The 13098-nt window shown below is 33.9% G+C and overlaps 3 non-coding genes across 3 annotated transcripts; all 3 read right to left on the bottom strand.

Annotated features, from left to right (window-relative positions):
* Positions 1 to 1546: 1546 nt before the first annotated feature.
* On the bottom strand, positions 1547 to 1629 carry TRNAL-CAG (transfer RNA leucine (anticodon CAG)). Its single transcript has one exon. It is a non-coding gene; the product is annotated as a tRNA-Leu (tRNA).
* A 3854-nt stretch (positions 1630 to 5483) lies between these two features.
* Positions 5484 to 5566, bottom strand: TRNAL-CAG (transfer RNA leucine (anticodon CAG)). Its single transcript has one exon. It is a non-coding gene; the product is annotated as a tRNA-Leu (tRNA).
* A 6769-nt stretch (positions 5567 to 12335) lies between these two features.
* TRNAL-CAG (transfer RNA leucine (anticodon CAG)) lies at positions 12336 to 12418 on the bottom strand. Its single transcript has one exon. It is a non-coding gene; the product is annotated as a tRNA-Leu (tRNA).
* Between the last annotated feature and the right edge of the window lie 680 nt (positions 12419 to 13098).

The following is a 13098-nucleotide window of genomic DNA, read 5'->3' on the forward strand; positions in this document are numbered from 1 at the left end:
ATGTGCAGTATCTATTTTTCTAATTCATAGAATGCCAAGGAAAAATGCGGTAATTATTTTTTTTGCTCTATTCAGGATTGGATTCCAAGTGTCTAGAATTTGATGTCTTGTGGATTTTCACTCACCATAGAAAAGACATTTATGAACTTTCCAAGAACTGGCTAATGATTTTGGCTTATGGGCTTGACTGGATGCTATGAAGGAGTGTACAAGTAGGGTTTGTGTTCATGACCACTGGCTTAAAAGAGCAGTGTTCTTACTCCTGAGATATGGAGCCCTGATTCAGACGTTGGGGGATATTTTATTTTGCAAACTCAGTATATGAAAAATGTTGACCAAAGAAAAAAATACATATAATATTGATGTCTGAAGTAGTATTTAAGTCCATATTTTTAGGGAAGAATGCAACATTTTCTTTGATTGGTATAAAGCAGAAATAATGGAAGGTTGATTATTCTTCAAAGTGGTTTGTGAAACAGATTTGCAGTGAATATCTTAAGTATTTCTCTTCACAAGCAACAAGGAAGAGACATTGTAGAACAAAGAAGAAAAGGAAGAACACTGTCAGAAGTTGGATTTGAACCCACGCCTCCAGAGGAGACTGCGACCTGAACGCAGTGCCTTGGACCGCTCAGCCATCCTGACACATAAAAAATTGAGTTTCATAAAAATTGGATAAAACTAATTAACCAAAATTACTTTTTCAAAGGTGCAATGTCCATGCTGCTGTTGAAACTATTGATTCAAATATTAGTAGTAAATTGCTTTTTCAATTAGTTTTCAAAGATGCTTAAAGTTGGATAAATCAAAAAGATATTGTAAAAATAACATTAACACGGAATTACCTATAGTTTAGGATTTTCCAAATATTTGAGAAAATGCTTGACACAAATAACATCTTCACATGCTCTACAATTAATGCCTGAATTTTGTATTGATTGATTGAGAGCTGCATTGAAAGAAAATCATTACTCCAAATGTGGCAGTTTCCAAAATACATTGAAAAGGGGATGTGCAGTATCTATTTTTCTAATTCATAGAATGCCAAGGAAAAATGCGATTGGATTCCAAGTGTCTAGAATTTGTTGTCTTGTGGATTTTCACTCACCATAGAAAAGACATTTATGAACTTTCCACGAACTGGCTAATGATTTTGGCTTACGGGCTTGATTGGATGCTATGAAGGAGTGTACACGTAGGGTTTGTGTTCATGACCACTGGCTTAAAAGAGCAGTGTTCTTACTCCTGAGATATGGAGCCCTGATTCAGAAGTTGGGGGATATTTTATTTTGCAAACTCAGTATATGAAAAAATGTTGACCAAAGAAAAAAATACATATAATATTGATGTCTGAAGTAGTATTTAAGTCCATATTTTTAGGGAAGAATGCAACATTTTCTTTGATTGGTATAAAGCAGAAATAATGGAAGGTTGATTATTCTTCAAAGTGGTTTGTGAAACAGATTTGCAGTGAATATCTTAAGTATTTCTCTTCACAAGCAACAAGGAAGAGACATTGTAGAACAAAGAAGAAAAGGAAGAACACTGTCAGAAGTGGGATTTGAACCCACGCCTCCAGAGGAGACTGCGACCTGAACGCAGTGCCTTGGACCGCTCAGCCATCCTGACACATGAAAAAACTGAGTTTCATAAAAATTGGATAAAACTAATTAACCAAAATTACTTTTTCAAAGGTGCAATGTCCATGCTGCTGTTGAAACTATTGATTCAAATATTAGTAGTAAATTGCTTTTTCAATAAGTTTTCAAAGATGCTTAAAGTTGGATAAATCAAAAAGATATTGTAAAAATAACATTAACACGGAATTACCTATAGTTTAGGATTTTCCAAATATTTGAGAAAATGCTTGACACAAATAACATCTTCACATGATCTACAATTAATGCCTGAATTTTGTATTGATTGATTGAGAGCTGCATTGAAAGAAAATCATTACTCCAAATGTGGCAGTTTCCAAAATACATTGAAAAGGGGATGTGCAGTATCTATTTTTCTAATTCATAGAATGCCAAGGAAAAATGCGGTAATTATTATTTTTTGCTCTATTCAGGATTGGATTCCAAGTGTCTAGAATTTGTTGTCTTGTGGATTGTCACTCACCATAGAAAAGACATTTATGAACTTTCCAAGAACTGGCTAATGATTTTGGCTTATGGGCTTGACTGGATGCTATGAAGGAGTGTACAAGTAGGGTTTGTGTTCATGACCACTGGCTTAAAAGAGCAGTGTTCTTACTCCTGAGATATGGAGCCCTGATTCAGAAGTTGGGGGATATTTTATTTTGCAAACTCAGTATATGAAAAAATGTTGACCAAATAAAAAAATACATATAATATTGATGTCTGAAGCAGTATTTAAGTCCATATTTTTAGGGAAGAATGCAACATTTTCTTTGATTGGTATAAAGCAGAAATAATGGAAGGTTGATTATTCTTCAAAGTTTTTTGTGAAACAGATTTGCAGTGAATATCTTAAGTATTTCTCTTCACAAGCAACAAGGAAGAGACATTGTAGAACAAAGAAGAACACTGTCAGAAGAGGGATTTGAACCCATGCCTCCAGAGGAGACTGCGACCTGAACGCAGCACCTTAGACCGCTCAGCCACCCCGATTAGTAATAATTTCCTTTTTCAATTATTTTTCAAAGATGCTTAAAGTTGGATAAATCAAAAAGATATTGTAAAAATAACATTAACACGGAATTTACCTATAGTTTAGGATTTTCCAAATATTTGAGAAAATGCTTGACACAAATAACATCTTCACATGATCTACAATTAATGCCTGAATTTTGTATTGATTGATTGATTGAGAGCTGCATTGAAAGAAAATCATTACTCCAAATCTGGCAGTTTCCAAAATACATTGAAATGGGGATGTGCAGTATCTATTTTTCTAATTCATAGAATGCCAAGGAAAAATGCGGTAATTATTTTTTTTGCTCTATTCAGGATTGGATTCCAAGTGTCTAGAATTTGATGTCTTGTGGATTTTCACTCACCATAGAAAAGACATTTATGAACTTTCCAAGAACTGGCTAATGATTTTGGCTTATGGGCTTGACTGGATGCTATGAAGGAGTGTACAAGTAGGGTTTGTGTTCATGACCACTGGCTTAAAAGAGCAGTGTTCTTACTCCTGAGATATGGAGCCCTGATTCAGACGTTGGGGGATATTTTATTTTGCAAACTCAGTATATGAAAAATGTTGACCAAAGAAAAAAATACATATAATATTGATGTCTGAAGTAGTATTTAAGTCCATATTTTTAGGGAAGAATGCAACATTTTCTTTGATTGGTATAAAGCAGAAATAATGGAAAGTTGATTATTCTTCAAAGTGGTTTGTGAAACAGATTTGCAGTGAATATCTTAAGTATTTCTCTTCACAAGCAACAAGGAAGAGACATTGTAGAACAAAGAAGAAAAGGAAGAACACTGTCAGAAGTGGGATTTGAACACACGCCTCCAGAGGAGACTGCGACCTGAACGCAGTGCCTTAGACCGCTCAGCCATCCTGACACATAAAAAACAAAGTTTCATAAAAATTGGATAAAACTAATTAACCAAAATTACTTTTTCAAAGGTGCAATGTCCATGCTGCTGTTGAAACTATTGATTCAAATTTTAGTAGTAAATTGCTTTTTCAATTAGTTTTCAAAGATGCTTAAAGTTGGATAAATCAAAAAGATATTGTAAAAATAACATTAACACGGAATTACCTATAGTGTAGGATTTTCCAAATATTTGAGAAAATGCTTGACACAAATAACATCTTCACATGATCTACAATTAATGCCTGAATTTTGTATTGATTGATTGAGAGCTGCATTGAAAGAAAATCATTACTCCAAATGTGGCAGTTTCCAAAATACATTGAAAAGGGGAAGTGCAGTATCTATTTTTCTAATTCATAGAATGCCAAGGAAAAATGTGGTAATTATTTTTTTTTGCTCTATTCAGGATTGGATTCCAAGTGTCTAGAATTTGTTGTCTTGTGGATTTTCACTCACCATAGAAAAGACATTTATGAACTTTCCAAGAACTGGCTAATGATTTTGGCTTATGGGCTTGACTGGATGCTATGAAGGAGTGTACAAGTAGGGTTTGTGTTCATGACCACTGGCTTAAAAGAGCAGTGTTCTTACTCCTGAGATATGGAGCCCTGATTCAGAAGTTGGGGGATATTTTATTTTGCAAACTCAGTATATGAAAAAATGTTGACCAAAGAAAAAAATTCATATAATATTGATGTCTGAAGTAGTATTTAAATCCATATTTTTAGGGAAGAATGCAACATTTTCTTTGATTGGTATAAAGCAGAAATAATGGAAGGTTGATTATTCTTCAAAGTGGTTTGTGAAACAGATTTGCAGTGAATATCTTAAGTATTTCTCTTCACAAGCAACAAGGAAGAGACATTGTAGAACAAAGAAGAAAAGGAAGAACACTGTCAGAAGCTGGATTTGAACCCACGCCTCCAGAGGAGACTGCGACCTGAACGCAGTGCCTTGGACCGCTCAGCCATCCTGACACATAAAAAATTGAGTTTCATAAAAATTGGATAAAACTAATTAACCAAAATTACTTTTTCAAAGGTGCAATGTCCATGCTGCTGTTGAAACTATTGATTCAAATATTAGTAGTAAATTGCTTTTTCAATTAGTTTTCAAAGATGCTTAAAGTTGGATAAATCAAAAAGATATTGTAAAAATAACATTAACACGGAATTACCTATAGTTTAGGATTTTCCAAATATTTGAGAAAATGCTTGACACAAATAACATCTTCACATGCTCTACAATTAATGCCTGAATTTTGTATTGATTGATTGAGAGCTGCATTGAAAGAAAATCATTACTCCAAATGTGGCAGTTTCCAAAATACATTGAAAAGGCGATGTGCAGTATCTATTTTTCTAATTCATAGAATGCCAAGGAAAAATGCGGTAATTATTTTTTTTCGCTTTATTCAGGATTGGATTCCAAGTGTCTAGAATTTGTTGTCTTGTGGATTTTCACTCACCATAGAAAAGACATTTATGAACTTTCCAAGAACTGGCTAATGATTTTGGCTTACGGGCTTGATTGGATGCTATGAAGGAGTGTACACGTAGGGTTTGTGTTCATGACCACTGGCTTAAAAGAGCAGTGTTCTTACTCCTGAGATATGGAGCCCTGATTCAGAAGTTGGGGGATATTTTATTTTGCAAACTCAGTATATGAAAAAATGTTGACCAAAGAAAAAAATACATATAATATTGATGTCTGAAGTAGTATTTAAGTCCATATTTTTAGGGAAGAATGCAACATTTTCTTTGATTGGTATAAAGCAGAAATAATGGAAGGTTGATTATTCTTCAAAGTGGTTTGTGAAACAGATTTGCAGTGAATATCTTAAGTATTTCTCTTCACAAGCAACAAGGAAGAGACATTGTAGAACAAAGAAGAAAAGGAAGAACACTGTCAGAAGTGGGATTTGAACCCACGCCTCCAGAGGAGACTGCGACCTGAACGCAGTGCCTTGGACCGCTCAGCCATCCTGACACATGAAAAAACTGAGTTTCATAAAAATTGGATAAAACTAATTAACCAAAATTACTTTTTCAAAGGTGCAATGTCCATGCTGCTGTTGAAACTATTGATTCAAATATTAGTAGTAAATTTCTTTTTCAATAAGTTTTCAAAGATGCTTAAAGTTGGATAAATCAAAAAGATATTGTAAAAATAACATTAACACGGAATTACCTATAGTTTAGGATTTTCCAAATATTTGAGAAAATGCTTGACACAAATAACATCTTCACATGATCTACAATTAATGCCTGAATTTTGTATTGATTGATTGAGAGCTGCATTGAAAGAAAATCATTACTCCAAATGTGGCAGTTTCCAAAATACATTGAAAAGGGGATGTGCAGTATCTATTTTTCTAATTCATAGAATGCCAAGGAAAAATGCGGTAATTATTATTTTTTGCTCTATTCAGGATTGGATTCCAAGTGTCTAGAATTTGTTGTCTTGTGGATTGTCACTCACCATAGAAAAGACATTTATGAACTTTCCAAGAACTGGCTAATGATTTTGGCTTATGGGCTTGACTGGATGCTATGAAGGAGTGTACAAGTAGGGTTTGTGTTCATAACCACTGGCTTAAAAGAGCAGTGTTCTTACTCCTGAGATATGGAGCCCTGATTCAGAAGTTGGGGGATATTTTATTTTGCAAACTCAGTATATGAAAAAATGTTGACCAAAGAAAAAAATACATATAATATTGATGTCTGAAGCAGTATTTAAGTCCATATTTTTAGGGAAGAATGCAACATTTTCTTTGATTGGTATAAAGCAGAAATAATGGAAGGTTGATTATTCTTCAAAGTTTTTTGTGAAACAGATTTGCAGTGAATATCTTAAGTATTTCTCTTCACAAGCAACAAGGAAGAGACATTGTAGAACAAAGAAGAACACTGTCAGAAGAGAGATTTGAACCCATGCCTCCAGAGGAGACTGCGACCTGAACGCAGCACCTTAGACCGCTCAGCCACCCCGATTAGTAATAAATTCCTTTTTCAATTATTTTTCAAAGATGCTTAAAGTTGGATAAATCAAAAAGATATTGTAAAAATAACATTAACACGGAATTTACCTATAGTTTAGGATTTTCCAAATATTTGAGAAAATGCTTGACACAAATAACATCTTCACATGATCTACAATTAATGCCTGAATTTTGTATTGATTGATTGATTGAGAGCTGCATTGAAAGAAAATCATTACTCCAAATGTGGCAGTTTCCAAAATACATTGAAATGGGGATGTGCAGTATCTATTTTTCTAATTCATAGAATGCCAAGGAAAAATGCGGTAATTATTTTTTTTGCTCTATTCAGGATTGGATTCCAAGTGTCTAGAATTTGATGTCTTGTGGATTTTCACTCACCATAGAAAAGACATTTATGAACTTTCCAAGAACTGGCTAATGATTTTGGCTTATGGGCTTGACTGGATGCTATGAAGGAGTGTACAAGTAGGGTTTGTGTTCATGACCACTGGCTTAAAAGAGCAGTGTTCTTACTCCTGAGATATGGAGCCCTGATTCAGACGTTGGGGGATATTTTATTTTGCAAACTCAGTATATGAAAAATGTTGACCAAAGAAAAAAATACATATAATATTGATGTCTGAAGTAGTATTTAAGTCCATATTTTTAGGGAAGAATGCAACATTTTCTTTGATTGGTATAAAGCAGAAATAATGGAAGGTTGATTATTCTTCAAAGTGGTTTGTGAAACAGATTTGCAGTGAATATCTTAAGTATTTCTCTTCACAAGCAACAAGGAAGAGACATTGTAGAACAAAGAAGAAAAGGAAGAACACTGTCAGAAGTGGGATTTGAACCCACGCCTCCAGAGGAGACTGCGACCTGAACGCAGTGCCTTGGAACGCTCAGCCATCCTGACACATGAAAAAACTGAGTTTCATAAAAATTGGATAAAACTAATTAACCAAAATTACTTTTTCAAAGGTGCAATGTCCATGCTGCTGTTGAAACTATTGATTCAAATATTAGTAGTAAATTTCTTTTTCAATAAGTTTTCAAAGATGCTTAAAGTTGGATAAATCAAAAAGATATTGTAAAAATAACATTAACACGGAATTACCTATAGTTTAGGATTTTCCAAATATTTGAGAAAATGCTTGACACAAATAACATCTTCACATGATCTACAATTAATGCCTGAATTTTGTATTGATTGATTGAGAGCTGCATTGAAAGAAAATCATTACTCCAAATGTGGCAGTTTCCAAAATACATTGAAAAGGGGATGTGCAGTATCTATTTTTCTAATTCATAGAATGCCAAGGATAAATGCGGTAATTATTATTTTTTGCTCTATTCAGGATTGGATTCCAAGTGTCTAGAATTTGTTGTCTTGTGGATTGTCACTCACCATAGAAAAGACATTTATGAACTTTCCAAGAACTGGCTAATGATTTTGGCTTATGGGCTTGACTGGATGCTATGAAGGAGTGTACAAGTAGGGTTTGTGTTCATGACCACTGGCTTAAAAGAGCAGTGTTCTTACTCCTGAGATATGGAGCCCTGATTCAGAAGTTGGGGGATATTTTATTTTGCAAACTCAGTATATGAAAAAATGTTGACCAAAGAAAAACATACATATAATATTGATGTCTGAAGCAGTATTTAAGTCCATATTTTTAGGGAAGAATGCAACATTTTCTTTGATTGGTATAAAGCAGAAATAATGGAAGGTTGATTATTCTTCAAAGTTTTTTGTGAAACAGATTTGCAGTGAATATCTTAAGTATTTCTCTTCACAAGCAACAAGGAAGAGACATTGTAGAACAAAGAAGAACACTGTCAGAAGAGAGATTTGAACCCATGCCTCCAGAGGAGACTGCGACCTGAACGCAGCACCTTAGACCGCTCAGCCACCCCGATTAGTAATAAATTCCTTTTTCAATTATTTTTCAAAGATGCTTAAAGTTGGATAAATCAAAAAGATATTGTAAAAATAACTTTAACACGGAATTTACCTATAGTTTAGGATTTTCCAAATATTTGAGAAAATGCTTGACACAAATAACATCTTCACATGATCTACAATTAATGCCTGAATTTTGTATTGATTGATTGATTGAGAGCTGCATTGAAAGAAAATCATTACTCCAAATCTGGCAGTTTCCAAAATACATTGAAATGGGGATGTGCAGTATCTATTTTTCTAATTCATAGAATGCCAAGGAAAAATGCGGTAATTATTTTTTTTGCTCTATTCAGGATTGGATTCCAAGTGTCTAGAATTTGATGTCTTGTGGATTTTCACTCACCATAGAAAAGACATTTATGAACTTTCCAAGAACTGGCTAATGATTTTGGCTTATGGGCTTGACTGGATGCTATGAAGGAGTGTACAAGTAGGGTTTGTGTTCATGACCACTGGCTTAAAAGAGCAGTGTTCTTACTCCTGAGATATGGAGCCCTGATTCAGACGTTGGGGGATATTTTATTTTGCAAACTCAGTATATGAAAAATGTTGACCAAAGAAAAAAATACATATAATATTGATGTCTGAAGTAGTATTTAAGTCCATATTTTTAGGGAAGAATGCAACATTTTCTTTGATTGGTATAAAGCAGAAATAATGGAAGGTTGATTATTCTTCAAAGTGGTTTGTGAAACAGATTTGCAGTGAATATCTTAAGTATTTCTCTTCACAAGCAACAAGGAAGAGACATTGTAGAACAAAGAAGAAAAGGAAGAACACTGTCAGAAGTGGGATTTGAACACACGCCTCCAGAGGAGACTGCGATCTGAACGCAGTGCCTTAGACCGCTCAGCCATCCTGACACATAAAAAACTGAGTTTCATAAAAATTGGATAAAACTAATTAACCAAAATTACTTTTTCAAAGGTGCAATGTCCATGCTGCTGTTGAAACTATTGATTCAAATATTAGTAGTAAATTGCTTTTTCAATTAGTTTTCAAAGATGCTTAAAGTTGGATAAATCAAAAAGATATTGTAAAAATAACATTAACACGGAATTACCTATAGTGTAGGATTTTCCAAATATTTGAGAAAATGCTTGACACAAATAACATCTTCACATGATCTACAATTAATGCCTGAATTTTGTATTGATTGATTGAGAGCTGCATTGAAAGAAAATCATTACTCCAAATGTGGCAGTTTCCAAAATACATTGAAAAGGGGAAGTGCAGTATCTATTTTTCTAATTCATAGAATGCCAAGGAAAAATGCGGTAATTATTTTTTTTTGCTCTATTCAGGATTGGATTCCAAGTGTCTAGAATTTGTTGTCTTGTGGATTTTCACTCACCATAGAAAAGACATTTATGAACTTTCCAAGAACTGGCTAATGATTTTGGCTTATGGGCTTGACTGGATGCTATGAAGGAGTGTACAAGTAGGGTTTGTGTTCATGACCACTGGCTTAAAAGAGCAGTGTTCTTACTCCTGAGATATGGAGCCCTGATTCAGAAGTTGGGGGATATTTTATTTTGCAAACTCAGTATATGAAAAAATGTTGACCAAAGCAAAAAATTCATATAATATTGATGTCTGAAGTAGTATTTAAGTCCATATTTTTAGGGAAGAATGCAACATTTTCTTTGATTGGTATAAAGCAGAAATAATGGAAGGTTGATTATTCTTCAAAGTTTTTTGTGAAACAGATTTGCAGTGAATATCTTAAGTATTTCTCTTCACAAGCAACAAGGAAGAGACATTGTAGAACAAAGAAGAAAAGGAAGAACACTGTCAGAAGTGGGATTTGAACCCTCGCCTCCAGAGGAGACTGCGACCTGAACGCAGCACCTTAGACCGCTCGGCCATCCTGACACATAGAAAAAAAAGTTTCTTAAAAATTGGATAAAACTAATTAACCAAAATTACTTTTTCAAAGGTGTAATGTCCATGCTGCTGTTGAAACTAATGATTCAAATATTAGTAATAAATTGCTTTTTCAATTATTTTTCAAAGATGCTTAAAGTTGGATAAATCAAAAATATATTGTCAAAATAACATTAACACAGAATTACCTATAGTTTAGGATTTTCCAAATATTTGAGAAAATGCTTGACACAAATAACATCTTCACATGCTCTACAATTAATGCCTGAATTTTGTATTGATTGATTGAGAGCTGCATTGAAAGAAAATCATTACTCCAAATGTGGCAGTTTCCAAAATACATTGAAAAGGGGATGTGCAGTATCTATTTTTCTAATTCATAGAATGCCAAGGAAAAATGCGGTAATTATTTTTTTTGCTTTATTCAGGATTGGATTCCAAGTGTCTAGAATTTGTTGTCTTGTGGATTTTCACTCACCATAGAAAAGACATTTATGAACTTTCCAAGAACTGGCTAATGATTTTGGCTTACGGGCTTGATTGGATGCTATGAAGGAGTGTACAAGTAGGGTTTGTGTTCATGACCACTGGCTTAAAAGAGCAGTGTTCTTACTCCTGAGATATGGAGCCCTGATTCAGAAGTTGGGGGATATTTTATTTTGCAAACTCAGTATATGAAAAAATGTTGACCAAAGAAAAAAATACATATAATATTGATGTCTGAAGTAGTATTTAAGTCCATATTTTTAGGGAAGAATGCAACATTTTCTTTGATTGGTATAAAGCAGAAATAATGGAAGGTTGATTATTCTTCAAAGTGGTTTGTGAAACAGATTTGCAGTGAATATCTTAAGTATTACTCTTCACAAGCAACAAGGAAGAGACATTGTAGAACAAAGAAGAAAAGGAAGAACACTGTCAGAAGTGGGATTAGAACCCACGCCTCCAGAGGAGACTGCGACCTGAACGCAGTGCCTTAGACCGCTCAGCCATCCAGACACATAAAAAACTGAGTTTCATAAAAAGTGGATAAAACTAATTAACCAAAATTACTTTTTCAAAGGTGCAATGTCCATGCTGCTGTTGAAACTATTGATTCAAATATTAGTAGTAAATTGCTTTTTCAATTAGTTTTCAAAGATGCTTAAAGTTGGATAAATCAAAAAGATATTGTAAAAATAACATTAACACGGAATTACCTATAGTGTAGGATTTTCCAAATATTTGAGAAAATGCTTGACACAAATAACATCTTCACATGATCTACAATTAATGCCTGAATTTTGTATTGATTGATTGAGAGCTGCATTGAAAGAAAATCATTACTCCAAATGTGGCAGTTTCCAAAATACATTGAAAAGGGGAAGTGCAGTATCTATTTTTCTAATTCATAGAATGCCAAGGAAAAATGCGGTAATTATTTTTTTTTGCTCTATTCAGGATTGGATTCCAAGTGTCTAGAATTTGTTGTCTTGTGGATTTTCACTCACCATAGAAAAGACATTTATGAACTTTCCAAGAACTGGCTAATGATTTTGGCTTATGGGCTTGACTGGATGCTATGAAGGAGTGTACAAGTAGGGTTTGTGTTCATGACCACTGGCTTAAAAGAGCAGTGTTCTTACTCCTGAGATATGGAGCCCTGATTCAGAAGTTGGGGGATATTTTATTTTGCAAACTCAGTATATGAAAAAATGTTGACCAAAGAAAAAAATTCATATAATATTGATGTCTGAAGTAATATTTAAGTCCATATTTTTAGGGAAGAATGCAACATTTTCTTTGATTGGTATAAAGCAGAAATAATGGAAGGTTGATTATTCTTCAAAGTGGTTTGTGAAACAGATTTGCAGTGAATATCTTAAGTATTTCTCTTCACAAGCAACAAGGAAGAGACATTGTAGAACAAAGAAGAACACTGTCAGAAGTGGGATTTGAACCCACGCCTCCAGAGGAGACTGCGACCTGAACGCAGTGCCTTGGACCGCTCAGCCATCCTGACACATAAAAAATTGAGTTTCATAAAAATTGGATAAAACTAATTAACCAAAATTACTTTTTCAAAGGTGCAATGTCCATGCTGCTGTTGAAACTATTGATTCAAATATTAGTAGTAAATTGCTTTTTCAATTAGTTTTCAAAGATGCTTAAAGTTGGATAAATCAAAAAGATATTGTAAAAATAACATTAACACGGAATTACCTATAGTTTAGGATTTTCCAAATATTTGAGAAAATGCTTGACACAAATAACATCTTCACATGATCTACAATTAATGCCTGAATTTTGTATTGATTGATTGAGAGCTGCATTGAAAGAAAATCATTACTCCAAATGTGGCAGTTTCCAAAATACATTGAAAAGGGGATGTGCAGTATCTATTTTTCTAATTCATAGAATGCCAAGGAAAAATGCGGTAATTATTTTTTTTTGCTCTATTCAGGATTGGATTCCAAGTGTCTAGAATTTGTTGTCTTGTGGATTTTCACTCACCATAGAAAAGACATTTATGAACTTTCCAAGAACTGGCTAATGATTTTGGCTTATGGGCTTGACTGGATGCTATGAAGGAGTGTACAAGTAGGGTTTGTGTTCATGACCACTGGCTTAAAAGAGCAGTGTTCTTACTCCTGAGATATGGAGCCCTGATTCAGAAGTTGGGGGATATTTTATTTTGCAAAC

The sequence above is a fragment of the Taudactylus pleione genome, unplaced genomic scaffold, assembly GCF_031769625.1.
Source record: "Taudactylus pleione unplaced genomic scaffold, aTauple2 ptg000190l, whole genome shotgun sequence".
Taxonomy (NCBI): domain Eukaryota; kingdom Metazoa; phylum Chordata; class Amphibia; order Anura; family Myobatrachidae; genus Taudactylus; species Taudactylus pleione.